Consider the following 16,058-nt stretch of genomic DNA (forward strand, 5'->3'; position numbering starts at 1 on the left):
GACCTATTGACTATTCATATGGTTGCTCTGCTCTCTCCTTACTCTTCCTCACACATCAATGGTGGCATCTGCTGGGAGCTCCTCCTCTCCGCCTCGACCTCCAGGGTCATCATAAATGTATCAAAATGCTACTGTTTTGGTACAAGGGCCTCAACCCAACCTTTTTGATAGGCTCCACCCTCGCCTTTTCAACTTTCTGCCTTCCTCCTCCCTGGCTCCCTTGCCTGCTAAACACACCACGGCTTCCTTGACTCTACCTGGTCACACTGCCTCTTACTATGACTTGTTTGACGTGTCCACTATCCTGGCTTCCTTGCCCACACACTCCGCACTAACATCCTTGTCAGCGTCTCCCATGCTGGTGCCCTTGCCACCCATGGAACATGCATTTGGGGCTCCCTTGCCCTCAGCCCCTCCACCACCGGCTACATTGCCATCTACAACCACTCCTTCACTGGCTCCCTTGCCAGCTACTATTGTCCCGGCTCCCTTGCCAGCATTTATTTCAGCCCCTCTGCCTCCACTTGCCCCCATCTCCTTGGCACACACGCTGGTTACAGGTGGGACCTCTGTCCCCTGCACCCACACCTAATCCTTAGAAAATGGCAATCTGCTCCACGTTGCCACACTCGCTCTGAAATCAAGCACTCCCCTGCCACCTCCTTGAACACCTGGACCTTGATGTTCTTGCTCTCACTGAGACATGGTTTAAGGACAGCTCTGTCACGAGTTTTGACACTTCTCCCTGAAGGCTACAAGATCCTCTCTGAGACCAGGCGCGCTCTCTCTCTCTCCCGTCTCCTCTCTTACTCTGGCCACCTATCGGCCGCCGGACAAGTCCACCCTCTTCCTCTCGGAATGGGCAGATCTGGCATCCTCTCCTTTCCTCCGCCTCCCAACTCCTCCTGCTGCTGGGGGATCTCAACATCCCTCTTGACTCTTCTGGAGTTTTCCGCACCCTATGTGACTCGCTCTCTCTTTCTACATTCTACCCTGTGGTCCGGCACACACTGCTGGCCACACTGGATGCTCTCATCTCCACGGACATCCCTCTCACTACTTCACGCTCATGGACTGATCACTCACCTGAAGCTTTCTTCTTTAGCATTGGCACACCTGCACTGCCTCTCACCTACCAGGTCTTCCGACCCATGAAAAAAGTGTCAGTGAATGCCTTTGCCTCCACCTACTCCCCTCTTCCTACTCTTGTGTCTGGCTCCCACCCTGACACAACCTTCTCTAACTTTCACCTTCCATCTCCAATACTCGCAACCCGGTCATGAGGGTTCGGTAGGACTCTGATCCGGCTGACCTGCCACCTTCTGCAAAGGCAATATAGACACTGCATCCGGCACAAGAAGAGTCCATATTCAAACCTGCATCTCTGCGGCATCCTGGCCAACCCTACTGGACGTCCTGCCCTCTCTCTCCTCCACACCCACTCATGCACCATCATCTCCTGGGCCCCCTTGGCCGCCCCACCATGCCGACTCTTCTCTCCTCCCTCTCCCCGTCACACCTGAGGAGGTTTCTAGACAAGTCCAATCTATGAAAGCCTCATCCAAACAGGTGGACCCTTGCCCTTCCAAAACCATCAAGGACATCATTGACTCTAGCACCAGCCTTGGCTGGCATCTGCAACCTCTCCGTCACACCACAGGAGTTTACCTCACTTCTCTCAAGCCTTCTCTTGTGCACACCTCTCAAGCGTTCTCTTGTGCACACCTCTCAAAAAACCCTCCGATTCAGGAAAACCTTTGCCCACTCTCCAGCACGGAAACTGCTCTTTCAAAACACCAGCGAAGACCTGCTCTCAAACCTCAACTAACTCTCCCTCTGTCCTCATTCCCCTTGACCGCTCTTCTGCTTTTGATGCAGTAAACCACAACATCCTGATCTCTTGTCTATGTGATACCCTGGCCATCACAGATCAGGCCCTGGCGTGGCTTGCATCTTTTCTTTGACCGTCCTTCCCAGGTTGAACTTGGGTCCTTTCTCGCCACTATCACGCTCTCTACTTGTGGTGTCCCCCAGGGATCTAATCTATCCCCCTATTTTTTCAATGTCTAAATGGGCCCTTTGGTCCACAAGATATCTGCCTTCACCATCAGTGTTATGTGGTCTCGGGAGGATAGCTTAGGGGCAACGTGCCTTGGAAGCAAGACACCACGGAGCAACACAAGTTCGATCCCCGGGTCCCCGCTTAGAAACCTCTTGGTGTCAAGCGCATTATAAATAACCTATCATATCATGTGGATGGCACACGGCTCTTTCAGGCTACCCTCAGCCCCTAGCCCCTTCCTCCTCCTCGCTCATTCCTGACCGTCTGTCTGAAATTCCGTCCTGGTGTGCTGCTAATGATCTCTGCCTTAATGCCAGCAAGACAGATCATCCTAATTGGGACCCCTGCTGCCACTTTCTCACTCACACACTGGCCGGCCTCCCTTGGTCCAGTGCCCCCACCCTCCAGTGAGGCAAAAAATCTGGGGATCATCTTCGACTCCACCCTCTCCTTCTCTTCTGACATCCTTGACATGTCCTAAACGTCTCACTGACAGCTGCACATCCTCAGTGTTATTTTATAATTTCTCAGCTTCCCCCTGAAGTTCATTGTCTCCAGAGCCCCGATTCTCTCTAGACTGGACTAATGCAAAAGTCTCTTGCTCAATATTCCCATTTCTACCCTCAGACCACTTCAACCTATCCAGAACGGAACCATAAGATTTATCCTTGGCCTCAAGCCCAGGGACCGCATCTCAGACGCTGAAATTACTCCACTGGCTCCCCATGGCAGCAAGGATCAAGTTGAATTCCCTCTGCATAGTCCACAAGGCTCTCTGGGGCCGGGGCACTTACTATCTACAGCGCTCTCTTCCCAAATATTCTCCTTCTAGAGCCCTCTGCAAGGCCTCCACCAACTCTCTGCAGGTGAGCCATTTCTCCAAACAGATTTGGGGGTAGATCTTTTTCCTCTGCAGGTGCCTCCTGCCTCCCTCTGAACAGCTTACCTTCCTCTCTGTCTTGAGCCAGACCTCCTTAAGTTCCTGAAACTCAAGACCTTCCTCTTCTCGCCCCCCCCCCCCTGGTCGCCTGGTGCACCTCCAGAGCCACAGAGGTCCCAGGCTCCCTCGCCAGTCTTGCATGTGCCTACAGTCCTCTGCACTCTACTGTATGAGAGGAGCAACCACTCTGCACTTAACCCAGGCCCATGCTGGACTGGGCGCTCTGGTCCCCCTCCCTCACTCGTCCTGCGCACTTGAATGTACGAGGCCTAGCAAATCTGTCCGGTCCTCCCTTCGTCTCCCCTCTCTTGCTTGGTCGTGCTTGAAATACTCATTCATAGGTCCATTGTGATGACCAGCCACCTAGCAATTTGTAATGTTGGCTGTCCAGTATTGTAGTTTATTGCTCTGCATGTTCCTCCTCACCCTCACCCTCACGTCATACACATTACTAGCAGATATGCACCCGGCTTAGTATGCTAGCTATTGATGTTCGATCATTCGGAATCTTCAAGGCCTAAGAAGGACAACTGTATTCCCTTGTTCCCCTCCCACTTTGAAGCACTTCACTTGGGTATTAGCGCTTTACAAATAAACAATTACAAAGTTGACTAGGGAGGGCAGCAGCCAGATACGAAAATGCCTCAAATGGCCTGCTCTTTACAGCCAGGTGTCTCCACGTGTTCCACCCATGCTTTTTCCTACACTACGTTGACTTTAGGATTCCTCCTTCTCATAAGTTTATTAACATAGTGCCAGAATTTACAGATGTCTCTTATGAAGGGACGACAATTTTCCAATGAGCAAAATGCAAACACTGTTAGGGAGAATTCTCATAATTTCCATCACCTCAGCAGTTTAGCTGGATTTCTGGGGTTTATTTTTTCCACCTGGTAAGAGTGAGAGCCCTTTTCCCTTTCTTACATGTGTTTTGCCATGTGTATTTCAACTGTTTGTGTGATCTTGGGCTCTGGAGCTACACCACTCCATGAGCCCCACTTTGTGTGTGTTACACAGCACCTTCAGCGCAGTGACACAGGGAGGTCTCCAAGACTTCCCTCTGACTCCATTTTTCTGGGGCTGACTACTGTCCCCCATAAACAGGTAAAGTTGCCATTTACTTTATGTAGTCATTTAAACTGCAGACCCAATACACCCCATTTTACATGGAGTATTGCAAAGGGTTAATTCCTACCCCTTTTTGTCTGTGCCTCACTGAGCTTTATTTTGCTCTCTTGACTTGGCTGGTGGCAGTGGTATCTACCCTAACTTTTCTACCGCGATTATACTATATAAATGTGGTACTGTTTTAGGCTATTATATTAGCCTCTAACTTAAACGTGCTTGACCAAATACTTCGGCTCCGGTTGGGTTTTATTGCCATTTCTTTTTGTTAAAGTCCTTCTTGTGTTCGCGCAGCAAACCAGGTTTGCCTTCTTTGTTCGGCGACCTTTGGCAGGCTTCTGTCCAGAAGCCCTCCTTTGGCGTCTAGGTGGGCTGAATGTGAGGGAGGGGTTTAGTCACCCCCTGCACAGGGTCTCCTTGGAGACCCAAGTCGCACTTTGTGTCGATTGGCTGAGATGGTTTTCCGGGCCGGACAACCCCGCTACTGAGTGATTGACAGCCAAGCTGTGTGAATGGGGGATTTTGGCATAAAAGGTAGGACTCTTGGGCTGGAAGTCAGAGTCGCCACTGGAAAGGAAAAGAACCGAAGAGAAGCGGAGAAGAAGACTGCTGCGGCAACTGCAGAGTCCCGGTGAAGCCCTGAGCTATCTACTCTTCAACGACAAGAGAAGATCCAGTTTAGAGTCTTCTTCCCCTTGAGCCTGGTGGGATCAACCAGCTCACCTTCCACAGCCAGAGGACCCTCTTCTTGGTCGAAAATCGCTGCACACAGCTGTAGTGATCCGGATAGCTATCTGAAGAACCTCTCCTGTTTTAAAGGAGCGCACCCTTTATTCACTGTTGCTTCGCTGCTGCTGGCCTCATCCCTGGGTAGTGCAGATCGCTCCAGGCGTCGTCCTTGTCCCCCCGACTGAAGCTCCAGGAACCGCGAGTCTGCAGGAACAACTGCCGTAGCACCAGCTTTTCTTCAAACAAATAAGGTACTGTGTCCAGGTTCGAGGAATTGAGGTGTGTTAGGGAGAATTCTCATTCGATGGCTAATTTCCCTTACCTATAGAGTCCCCCAGCAGCTTTGCTGGATTTGAAGGTTTTTTTTTTCTGCTAAGAGTGAGACTCGTTTTCCGACTCTTAGGCATTTTTGCTGTGTGTGTTCTAGGCTATTTTTGTGTTTAATGTGTATGGGGTTTCTCTCACCTCCATAGGAACCATCTTTATTCACATGTGTTACACAGCAACCTCAGTGCACTGACACAGTGGTGTCGTAGTGACCCACAGACAGACTCCCTACCCTGGGACTGACTACTGTCTCCCAGGGCATGTAAAGTCCCCATTGACTTTACTAGTCAATTTTTGTGAACTAAACCAGTACAACCCATCTTACTATGGAAGTACTGGGAAGGGTTAATAGTTTTTCCCTTATGTTCATTTTCGAGAGGGTACCGCACAGTCCCCCTCAAATGTTTCTGGCTGGTGGCAGTGGTTACTACCAAAAATATTCGACCGCAAATATTTTCCTATGAGATTTTCCCATTGTTCGAGGCTACCACATTTTCTGACAGCCTCTAACATACCGCCGGTGTACTTTAATAGTAACTTTACTTCGGTAGGTTTTATTTGCCAGAACTTTAATATAACTTCTTTCTCTAAACTCCTAACCCAGGTCGGGGATCCTTTGGTTGTTTGTCCTTTTGGCATGCTTCTGCCAAGAAGCCCTCCTTCCGGCACCACTGAGTCTGGGGTGGGTCCATTGTGTGGGAGGGGGAGTAGGACCCCTGGACAGGATTGCCTCAGCAACCCATGTCACACTCTATCCTGATAGGCTGAAGGGTCTCCCTCCAAGGTGACCACTCCACTCCACGAGTGACAGCTAGGCTGTATGAATGGGGATCTTTTGCATAAAAGCTGAGGACTGGAAGAACAAGACGTTGCCACTGAAACTAAGAAGCCAAAGAGGAGAGAAGCCAAAGACTGCTGCAACGACTGAACCACCGGTGAAGCCCTGCTGCAACGTCTCGCCACTTTTCTCCACACGACAAGAGAAGATCTTCATCTGCAAGAGCCTTCTTCCCTTGAGCTGGTGGGGCCAACCAGTTTGCCAATCACCTTCCTGGACCTGCCCTGCCCTGGTCCAATCGCCAGTACCCTGTACTTGGAGACTGGATAGCCAGGCACCCATCCACCCGGACCGCGATTTAAAGGAGCGTACCTTTTATTCGTCGGGCAGCACCGCGGCTGGTTTCATCCCTGGGTAGTGCAGTAACTCGAACCTTCCTCCACGACGATAGTCTCTCTTCCTCTGCTGGATCCCCCGAACAGCAGGAACTACCAGGAACAACTGCCACCGCAGGAGCCACTTCTTCATTTAAAGGTACTTTGTTCCGCCAGGCCTCCCTTTATGTGTGTAGCTATAAAGGTGTTTTAAATCCTTTACCTACCTGTTGGGTTGGCCGCCCCCCTCTCTTAACATTGTCTTTCACCTTCTGAATCCACCTTTTCGAAATCGTTAACCAAAGACCTGACTGCAGCTACAAGAACATTTTGCTCCTGGGCCCTTGCCCTGTACTACTGACTCTGGCTACATTTGTTAGAACTGCTTTCTTTAGATTGCTTCTCAATTAGAACTGTGTTGGTGCACCTACTTCTTATAACTACCCTTTCTTCCCTTTTTAAAACCTGTGAAATGCCATTTTGCTCAGTTTTCATTTAAGTATTTCCTATACTGAAGCACCGTCTTGCTTAAACTGGTTCACAAACTTATGGAAGTGTTGCTAGGGTGTGTAAAGATACTTCTGTATAACTTGTGCTTTCCCTCCCTTGGGAGAAATTGCTAGAGTATCCCTTGTGTGTGGTTTTCACTGTGCCGTTTTGCTCAGTTTCACTCTGGTTCACTTGGTCTACAATTTAACTAGGGAGTGTATATTTTTCTTTGACTTATTTTAACTTGCTTGATGGCCATGATGAATGCGCTTTCCTAGAAGTGTAAAAAATAAATATATATCTACTTTTTAATACAAAGCTTTGGTCAGTGTTTCCCTGTTCCATAGTACTGTAGGCCTATTGTGTTGACCCTGAATACCGCTCATCTCCCTCTTGAGATAAGTCTGACTGCTCAGCCACAGCTACCAACTAAATCTTTGTGGTACAGACTAATACCAAATGGGATTTATTGCTCTCACATCTAGTCCTAATCTTCTGTAGTGCTCTCCAAGGGAACTGCACAGGATTCTGCCCAACAGGGTGAACCCTTTCTCCTCACCCAAGGCTTGTCCTCGTCTTCCTTCCCTCTGAGAACTTTTGCTTCCCTTTTGACAATATCCAAGTACTCCTGGCAATCTCAGATCATGAACTGTTCTAACCTTGTGATCCTCAACAACAGGGCTCTGTCCCATTTGACACTGGCGTAGGCCTATTGACTTTTATCTACATTTTACAAAGTGTCTTGATTCTATCTGCCTTGACAAAAGTATTGCCTATGATTTTTATCCCCAATTTTCTTGTGTTAATTCATGTGCTAAGTGTGTTTGACTTCGGGTGCATTTCTTCCCACGGGTACACTTTTCTTTCGTAAGACTGACCTGTCATTACTGTCAAAAAGTGATTGCGTAATAACCCACGGTAACGTCTTTGTTTCACAACACCGGTCTGTCAAATCCAAAAGGTACTTACCTTGAATTGTTCTGCACAAGGGGCATTGGTTGTGTGTAGTATCTTTGACATGTGGTTTTAATTTAGTAGAAGTGAAGTGTTTTGTGAACAGATGGTATAAAAATAAATGTACTTTTTAACCAGGTACCATGAGTCACAGTAATTGTAGTCATTTGTGTAATCTCTACTACTGCTCATTTGCTCTTGAGATAAGTCTGGCTGCTCAGCCACTGCTACCACTTTTTCTGTGTAGTACAGGCTTGTACCAAAGGTGAAATTGTGCTACCACTTGTAGTCTTAATCTTGTGTAGTGCTCGCTACTGCACAGGATTCTGCCTAACAAAGACCATGTATGAAGCTAACCCAGATTTTAGAATTTGCACGAGCCTGCACCATTTCCCGCTGTCTCAAATCGGGATCATAGATCAATTTTTTTAAAATATCTCAAGTCAGCTCTAAAATGTCTCTTCCGAGCAGCAACCGCGGATTCGTATGCAATCCCAAGTTTAATATTACCTCACACAGACCTGCACTTGGAGCTTCCAATACAAAGAAGGTCATTATTTTAACTTAAGATGTACTGGTTGAATCTAGGAGGAACTGTGTGTAACATGCCTTTGCAAATCGTGAGAGATTTAAGCCTTGGCAAGCATAAATGCATTTACTAGTGTATCCACTCTTGGAGATGCGGTGACATTTTCATGGCAGCGCCCTCACCTTTCCCACGTGTGCAATGGCCACCTCACTTCAGTGGTAAGCAGTGGTCGAAGTGAGCGGGAGCAGTGCTCTACTTTTTTTTTAATTACCTTTTACAGCTCCTATACTTTTATTTTAAAAAGAAACTGTTCCGGAATGGTTTCGTTTTAAAATAGAAGTGCAGGAAGAAGTTGAAACTCACTGAAAGTTCCCTTAAACAGCAGGTACAAGTGTTTGGGGTGTGTATTTTGTGTGGGAGGGGGCGTGGGTGCATGCAGACCGGCAGGGAACATAGTTCCACTACTTCTTTTCGTACACTTCGACCACTGGTGGTAAGCCTGCCCATCTAGTCCTGCCAGACCTCCATTTACCATTTTAGCCTAGCAATGCAGTGGACCCCCTTAATTACAGGTGCTGCTGTGGTGAATTTTTCCAGTGTGGATTATATCAAACTAAAAAAATGTATTGAAAAAATCTAAGGAAGTGAATAATCGAGGGTACTGCACCCAGGAGGGAAACGACAGAAAAAGAAAGTCAGAGTTGCTTTTTAAAATTTCTTTACACTTTGGTACAGAAAAAAGGAGGGAATAAAACAGAAGTTTGGCTTAATGATTTGCAATCTTCGGGGATTTCGAGGGTGGGTGCGATTAAAAGGGAACATGCGTTGGTTCATCAAGCCAGGGGATGTGGGCTGATATGGAAATCCAGGTCGTGTGACTTTCAAAAGGATAGAGCTTTAGAGGGAGGAAAACTGAAGAACCCCTAATAAATAAAAAAGGTGACCGCCTTTTCCTCTACCCTGTATCCCCTACGTGCACCTTGCTAGGGCTGCATCCTGTTGACTGTGCTCCTTTCTAGACCTGAGCTATAGAAAACTCAGCCAATCAAACGTGCTATCGATTGCAAGACTGCACCAAAAATGTCCCCAGGAAAATGTAGTCAGCAAAGTCATTTTCAAAAATGAGTCATTCAATACAAGCAATACCAAGTGTGAAATCGTAGCCAGTAAGAAGGTCGCCAAAAAAACTATTTTTAAATACACAAAAGTACAAGGCTGTAACCCTAAATATGACCCTTCTTACAAAACCTTTACAATTACCTCCATTCTTAACCCCCCTCCAAACTAATTACAATCATTATCATACCATGAACTCACAGAACACTAACCCTTCAGCACGCTAAAGCTTATTTGCATATTACTGAATACAAATCTGCAACCTCATTACCAGCTCACCACGAATTGCATAGCCCTTGCCCTAACCGAAACCCTTTCTGTGATACTAAACTCCCCCCAACTGTAACTAACACTTGCCCTACTGCTAACCACTAGGTTTATCCAAACCGCTATCTCACACCAACAGCACTTCCCAGCCTCTGTATCCCTTTAACACTTAATGTAGCCTAACCAAGCCCCAACATATTTACTCTAAGTCTAACCCCTTAAACAGGCAATCACAAGCCCACTAAACCCTCCTATACCCTACCAATTATCCTAGCAGCAATACATTTGTGTCTACTTTTCAGCTGCATTTTTTTTTTCGATAGAACCAATTTTGTATTTCAAATGTATGCACTATTACCGGCACTGGAGACAATGGTCGGTCACAGATCTGCACTTTTCTTTGCCACAGAGCCTCTCATTTCTCCTTTGTTATTAACTATCACCGTGGCAATGCCCTCATGGCACAGGAATATGCCATCTCTTATCCGATTCTATTTCCACTGTCATAGCACCACCAGGATGCACCTATTTCCTGGGTGCAGGCTTTCCCTTCTTCAATGCAGTAGGTATCGGTTCGGCAGCCTTTTTGACTACTTTTTGCTCGGCAACATTTTCACTGCATTATTCTGACTTTTTCACCGAGTAGATTTTTACTGGATGCCAAAAAGTTAGCTGATGAGAAGAACGGTTTGTGTACTGTCTCCAGAACGACGTCTCAGTCCCTCAAAGCAAGCAGGACATGCGATCAACTCCCAGGAGCACTGGGTGCCTGCCGGGCGCAGGATATTCTGCACTTCGCCCACCCGATGTCCCTTTAATTAGGAGAACAGTGATAGTGCACAGGAGAGGCTTATGAAAGCAGGACGTTCCAGGGGGAGGTGGTCTTGGCACCATCCCAGAAGGGGTATTCAAGCTCGGGGGCGTCCACCTGGAGGAGGAAGGTGCCCTGCCCCATGTAATCTGGCCACTGCGGGGCTGCCAGCTCTAGGTATGGCGGTATGGCTACGCATGGGGACACATGCAGCCCTCTGTTCCGAGCAGTCCATTGGAGGGGGAGGAGAGGGTGTAGCTCGGGCATCCAGCTCCTTGGTGCCAAATTCCTAATAGTTAACCAACTAGACCAAGCAGGAGTATCCGAGCATAAAGTCCAAATGCCCTGACTCCCCCACCCCCCGCTAATCCCCACTTAGCCGTCAGAACACTGCCCCCTCCCCAATGGTGAATACATGGTGTTTGCACAAACAGGGCGCCTATTCCAATCCAGCTGTGTCAGCTTGCACCCCACTCCATCTCTCCCCCTCCGTGACCCCCACCCCATCTTTCCCCCGTGACCGCCTATCCCCTCTCCCCGTGACCCCCTATCCCCTCTCCCCCGTCACCCCTATCCCCTCTCTCCTCCTGTGACCTCCCCTCCCCCATGACCCCCTATCCCCTCTTTCCTCCTGTGACCTCCCCTCCCCCGTGTCCCCCCTCTCTCCCCCACGATCCCCCCCTCTCGCCCCATATGTCATGAGCAGGGGCTTCTAGACCAGCTATACACCACATCCAGTCCCATCTAGGGCCGCTCTCTCACTTTATTGACCCCCCCCTGGCCATCTTCTCATCCCTCCCTTCCCCCTGCACCCCTATGCAGGCCTGGCCCATAGACTTACCCTGCCGCCCCGGCTTCTCGCCACGAACCTCCTAGCCACCTCTGACACCTGCCCACTTCCCATACCAGGCCCCTCCTACTCGCCCGCTGCCCCCCTCCCTCCATATGCCCCTCCTAGTCTCCCACCCTTAGTCTGAGCCCGGCCTGGCCATGTTGCGGAGCGCCCCCTCCCCTCCTATCCCTCGCCCTCACCCCCGCCTCACCTGCTTCCTGCTCAGCCCTGCGCCGGAGCTCACCTGAGGCGCACTTCCGCCTGACACACCTGCCGCGCGCTCACAGACAGCGAGGAAGGACTACACGCAGCACCTGCCTGCCGTGCTGCTCCCGCAAACACCAAAGAAGGACCAGAGCAACAGGTGCACCTGCGTAGACATAAAGGAAGGACGCCAGGAGGCGCACCTGCGTGCCCGGTGGGCGGGGCGCGGAGAAAAGAAGCACGCGGGACACGTGCTGGGGCTGCCGACATAGAAGAGGGGATCGCGGGAGGGTGTCCAGCAGGTGCCGGGTGCTGCTCACCTGAGGACTGGGTGGCACATGTGCCACTGACATAGAAGAGGGGCTCGCGGGAGGGTGTCACCTGAGGGCTGGGTGGCACATGTGCCACTGACATAGAAGAGGGGATCGCGGGAGGGTGTCACCTGAGGGCTGGGTGGCACATGTGCCACTGACATAGATGAGGGGATCGCGGGAGGGTGTCCAGCAGGTGCCGGGTGCTGCTCCCCTGAGGGCTGGGTGGCACATGTGCCACTGACATAGAAGAGGGGCTCGCGGGAGGGTGTCACCTGAGGGCTGGGTGGCACATGTGCCACTGACATAGAAGAGGGGATCGCGGGAGGGTGCCGGGTGCTGCTCCCCTGAGGGCTGGAGGGACATGTGCCACTGACATAGAAGAGGGGCTCGCGGGAGGGTGCCGGGTGCTGCTCCCCTGAGGGCTGGAGGGACATGTGCCACTGACATAGAAGAGGGGCTCGCGGGAGGGTGTCCAGCAGGTGCCGGGGGCTGCTCACCTGAGGGCTGGGTGGCACATGTGCCACTGACATAGAAGAGGGGCTCGCGGGAGAGTGTCCATCAGGTGCCGGGTGCTGCTCACCTGAGGGCTGGGTGGCACATGTGCCACTGACATAGAAGAGGGGCTCGCGGGAGGGTGTCACCTGAGGGCTGGGTGGCACATGTGCCACTGACATAGAAGAGGGGCTCACGGGAGAGTGTCCAGCAGGTGTCGGGTGCTGCTCCCCTGAGGGCTGGGTGGCACATGTGCCACTGACATAGAAGAGGGGCTCGCGGGAGGGTGTCACCTGAGGGCTGGAGGGACATGTGCCACTGACATAGAAGAGGGGCTCGTGGGAGGGTGTCACCTGAGGGCTGGGTGGCACATGTGCCACTGACATAGAAGAGGGGCTCACGGGAGAGTGTCCATCAGGTGCCGGGTGCTGCTCACCTGAGGGCTGGGTGGCACATGTGCCACTGACATAGAAGAGGGGCTCACGGGAGAGTGTCCATCAGGTGCCGGGTGCTGCTCACCTGAGGGCTGGGTGGCACATGTGCCACTGACATAGATGAGGGGATCGCGGGAGGGTGTCCAGCAGGTGCCGGGTGCTGCTCCCCTGAGGGCTGGGTGGCACATGTGCCACTGACATAGAAGAGGGGCTCGCGGGAGGGTGTCACCTGAGGGCTGGGTGGCACATGTGCCACTGACATAGAAGAGGGGATCGCGGGAGGGTGCCGGGTGCTGCTCCCCTGAGGGCTGGAGGGACATGTGCCACTGACATAGAAGAGGGGCTCGCGGGAGGGTGCCGGGTGCTGCTCCCCTGAGGGCTGGAGGGACATGTGCCACTGACATAGAAGAGGGGCTCGCGGGAGGGTGTCCAGCAGGTGCCGGGGGCTGCTCACCTGAGGGCTGGGTGGCACATGTGCCACTGACATAGAAGAGGGGCTCGCGGGAGAGTGTCCATCAGGTGCCGGGTGCTGCTCACCTGAGGGCTGGGTGGCACATGTGCCACTGACATAGAAGAGGGGCTCGCGGGAGGGTGTCACCTGAGGGCTGGGTGGCACATGTGCCACTGACATAGAAGAGGGGCTCACGGGAGAGTGTCCAGCAGGTGTCGGGTGCTGCTCCCCTGAGGGCTGGGTGGCACATGTGCCACTGACATAGAAGAGGGGCTCGCGGGAGGGTGTCACCTGAGGGCTGGAGGGACATGTGCCACTGACATAGAAGAGGGGCTCGTGGGAGGGTGTCACCTGAGGGCTGGGTGGCACATGTGCCACTGACATAGAAGAGGGGCTCACGGGAGAGTGTCCATCAGGTGCCGGGTGCTGCTCACCTGAGGGCTGGGTGGCACATGTGCCACTGACATAGAAGAGGGGCTCGCGGGAGGGTGTCACCTGAGGGCTGGGTGGCATATGTGCCACTGACATAAAAGAGGGGATCGCGGGAGGGTGTCCAGCAGGTGCCGGGTGCTGCTCCCCTGAGGGCTGGAGGGACATGTGCCACTGACATAGAAGAGGGGCTCGCGGGAGAGTGTCCAGCAGGTGCCGGGTGCTGCTCACCTGAGGGCTGGGTGGCACATGTGCCACTGACATAGAAGAGGGGCTCGCGGGAGGGTGTCACCTAAGGGCTGGGTGGCACATGTGCCACTGACATAGAAGAGGGGATCGCGGGAGGGTGTCACCTGAGGGCTGGGTGGCACATGTGCCACTGACATAGAAGAGGGGCTCGCGTGAGGGTGTCCAGCAGGTGCCGGGTGCTACTCACCTGAGGGCTGGGTGGCACATGTGCCACTGACATAGAAGAGGGGCTCGCGGAAGGGTGTCACCTGAGGGCTGGGTGGCACATGTGCCACTGACATAGAAGAGGGGATCGCGGGAGGGTGTCCGCAGGTGCCGGGTGCTGCTCACCTGAGGGCTTGGTGGCACATGTGCCACTGACATAGAAGAGGGGCTCGCGGGAGGGTGTCACCTGAGGGCTGGGTGGCACATGTGCCACTGACATAGAAGAGGGGATCGCGGGAGGGTGTCCAGCAGGTGCCGGGTGCAGCTCCCCTGAGGGCTGGAGGGACATGTGCCACTGACATACAAGAGGGGCTCGCGGGAGAGTGTCCAGCAGGTGCCGGGTGCTGCTCACCTGAGGGCTGGGTGGCACATGTGCCACTGACATAGAAGAGGGGCTCGCGGGAGGGTGTCACCTGAGGGCTGGGTGGCACATGTGCCACTGACATAGAAGAGAGGATCGCGGGAGGGTGTCCAGCAGGTGCCGGGTGCTGCTCCCCTGAGGGCTAGAGGGACATGTGCCACTGACATAGAAGAGGGGCTCGCGGGAGGGTGTCACCTGAGGGCTGGGGTGCACATGTGCCACTGACATAGAAGAGGGGCTCGCGGGAGGGTGTCACCTGAGGGCTGGGTGGCACATGTGCCACTGACATAGAAGAGGGGCTTACGGGAGAGTATCCATCAGGTGCCGGGTGCTGCTCACCTGAGGGCTGGGTGGCACATGTGCCACTGACATAGAAGAGGGGCTCGCGGGAGGGTGTCACCTGAGGGCTGGGTGGCACATGTGCCACTGACATAGAAGAGGGGATCGCGGGAGGGTGTCCAGCAGGTGCCGGGGGCTGCTCACCTGAGGTCTGGGTGGCACATGTGCCACTGACATAGAAGAGGGGCTCACGGGAGAGTGTCCATCAGGTGCCGGGTGCTGCTCCCCTGAGGGCTGGAGGGACATGTGCCACTGACATAGAAGAGGGGCTCGCGGGAGAGTGTCCAGCAGGTGCCGGGTGCTGCTCACCTGAGGGCTGGGTGGCACATGTTCCACTGACATAGAAGAGGGGCCCGCGGGAGGGTGTCACCTAAGGGCTGGGTGGCACATGTGCCACTGACATAGAAGAGGGGATCGCGGGAGGGTGTCACCTGAGGGCTGGGTGGCACATGTGCCACTGACATAGAAGAGGGGCTCGCGGGAGGGTGTCCAGCAGGTGCCGGGTGCTGCTCACCTGAGGGCTGGGTGGCACATGTGCCACTGACATAGAAGAGGGGCTCGCGGGAGGGTGTCACCTGAGGGCTGGGTGGCACATGTGCCACTGACATAGAAGAGGGGATCGCGGGAGGGTGTCCGCAGGTGCCGGGTGCTGCTCACCTGAGGGCTGGGTGGCACATGTGCCACTGACATAGAAGAGGGGCTCGCGGGAGGGTGTCACCTGAGGGCTGGGTGGCACATGTGCCACTGACATAGAAGAGGGGATCGCGGGAGGGTGTCCAGCAGGTGACGGGGGCTGCTCACCTGAGGGCTGGGTGGCACATGTGCCACTGACATAGAAGAGGGGCTCGCGGGAGGGTGTCCAGCAGGTGCCGGGTGCTGCTCACCTGAGGGCTGGAGGGACATGTGCCACTGACATAGAAGAGGGGCTCGCGGGAGAGTGTCCAGCAGGTGCCGGGTGCTGCTCACCTGAGGGCTGGGTGGCACATGTGCCACTGACATAGAAGAGGGGCTCGTGGGAGGGTGTCCAGCAGGTGCCAGGGGCTGCTCACCTGAGGGCTGGGTGGCACATGTGCCACTGACATAGAAGAGGGGCTCGGGGAGCGTGTCCAGCAGGTGCCGGGTGCTGCTCACCTGAGGGCTGGAGGGACATGTGCCACTGACATAGAAGAGGGGCTCACGGGAGGGTGTCCAGCAGGTGCCGGGTGCTGCTCACTTGATGGCTGGAGGGACATGTGCCACTGACATAGA

At 53.2% G+C, this 16,058-nt stretch overlaps 1 protein-coding gene across 3 annotated transcripts in view; it reads right to left on the minus strand.

The window, feature by feature from the left end:
* CRB3 (crumbs cell polarity complex component 3) overlaps nt 1–11,660 on the minus strand; it is a 165,862-nt gene extending 154,202 nt beyond the window's left edge. Inside the window, exon 1 of one of the 3 annotated variants that reach the window (XM_069604350.1) lies at nt 11,545–11,660. The gene's annotated coding sequence lies outside the window, so the exon portion shown is untranslated. Of the gene's footprint in view, nt 1–11,342; nt 11,404–11,544 lie in introns of those variants that run through there. The other 2 variants (XM_069604352.1, XM_069604351.1) reach the window with 2 other exon arrangements.
* Nucleotides 11,661–16,058: the final 4,398 nt, after the last annotated feature.

Source organism: Ambystoma mexicanum, chromosome 3q, assembly GCF_040938575.1.
Source record: "Ambystoma mexicanum isolate Mex_15411 chromosome 3q, UKY_AmexF1_1, whole genome shotgun sequence".
Lineage (NCBI taxonomy): Eukaryota > Metazoa > Chordata > Amphibia > Caudata > Ambystomatidae > Ambystoma > Ambystoma mexicanum.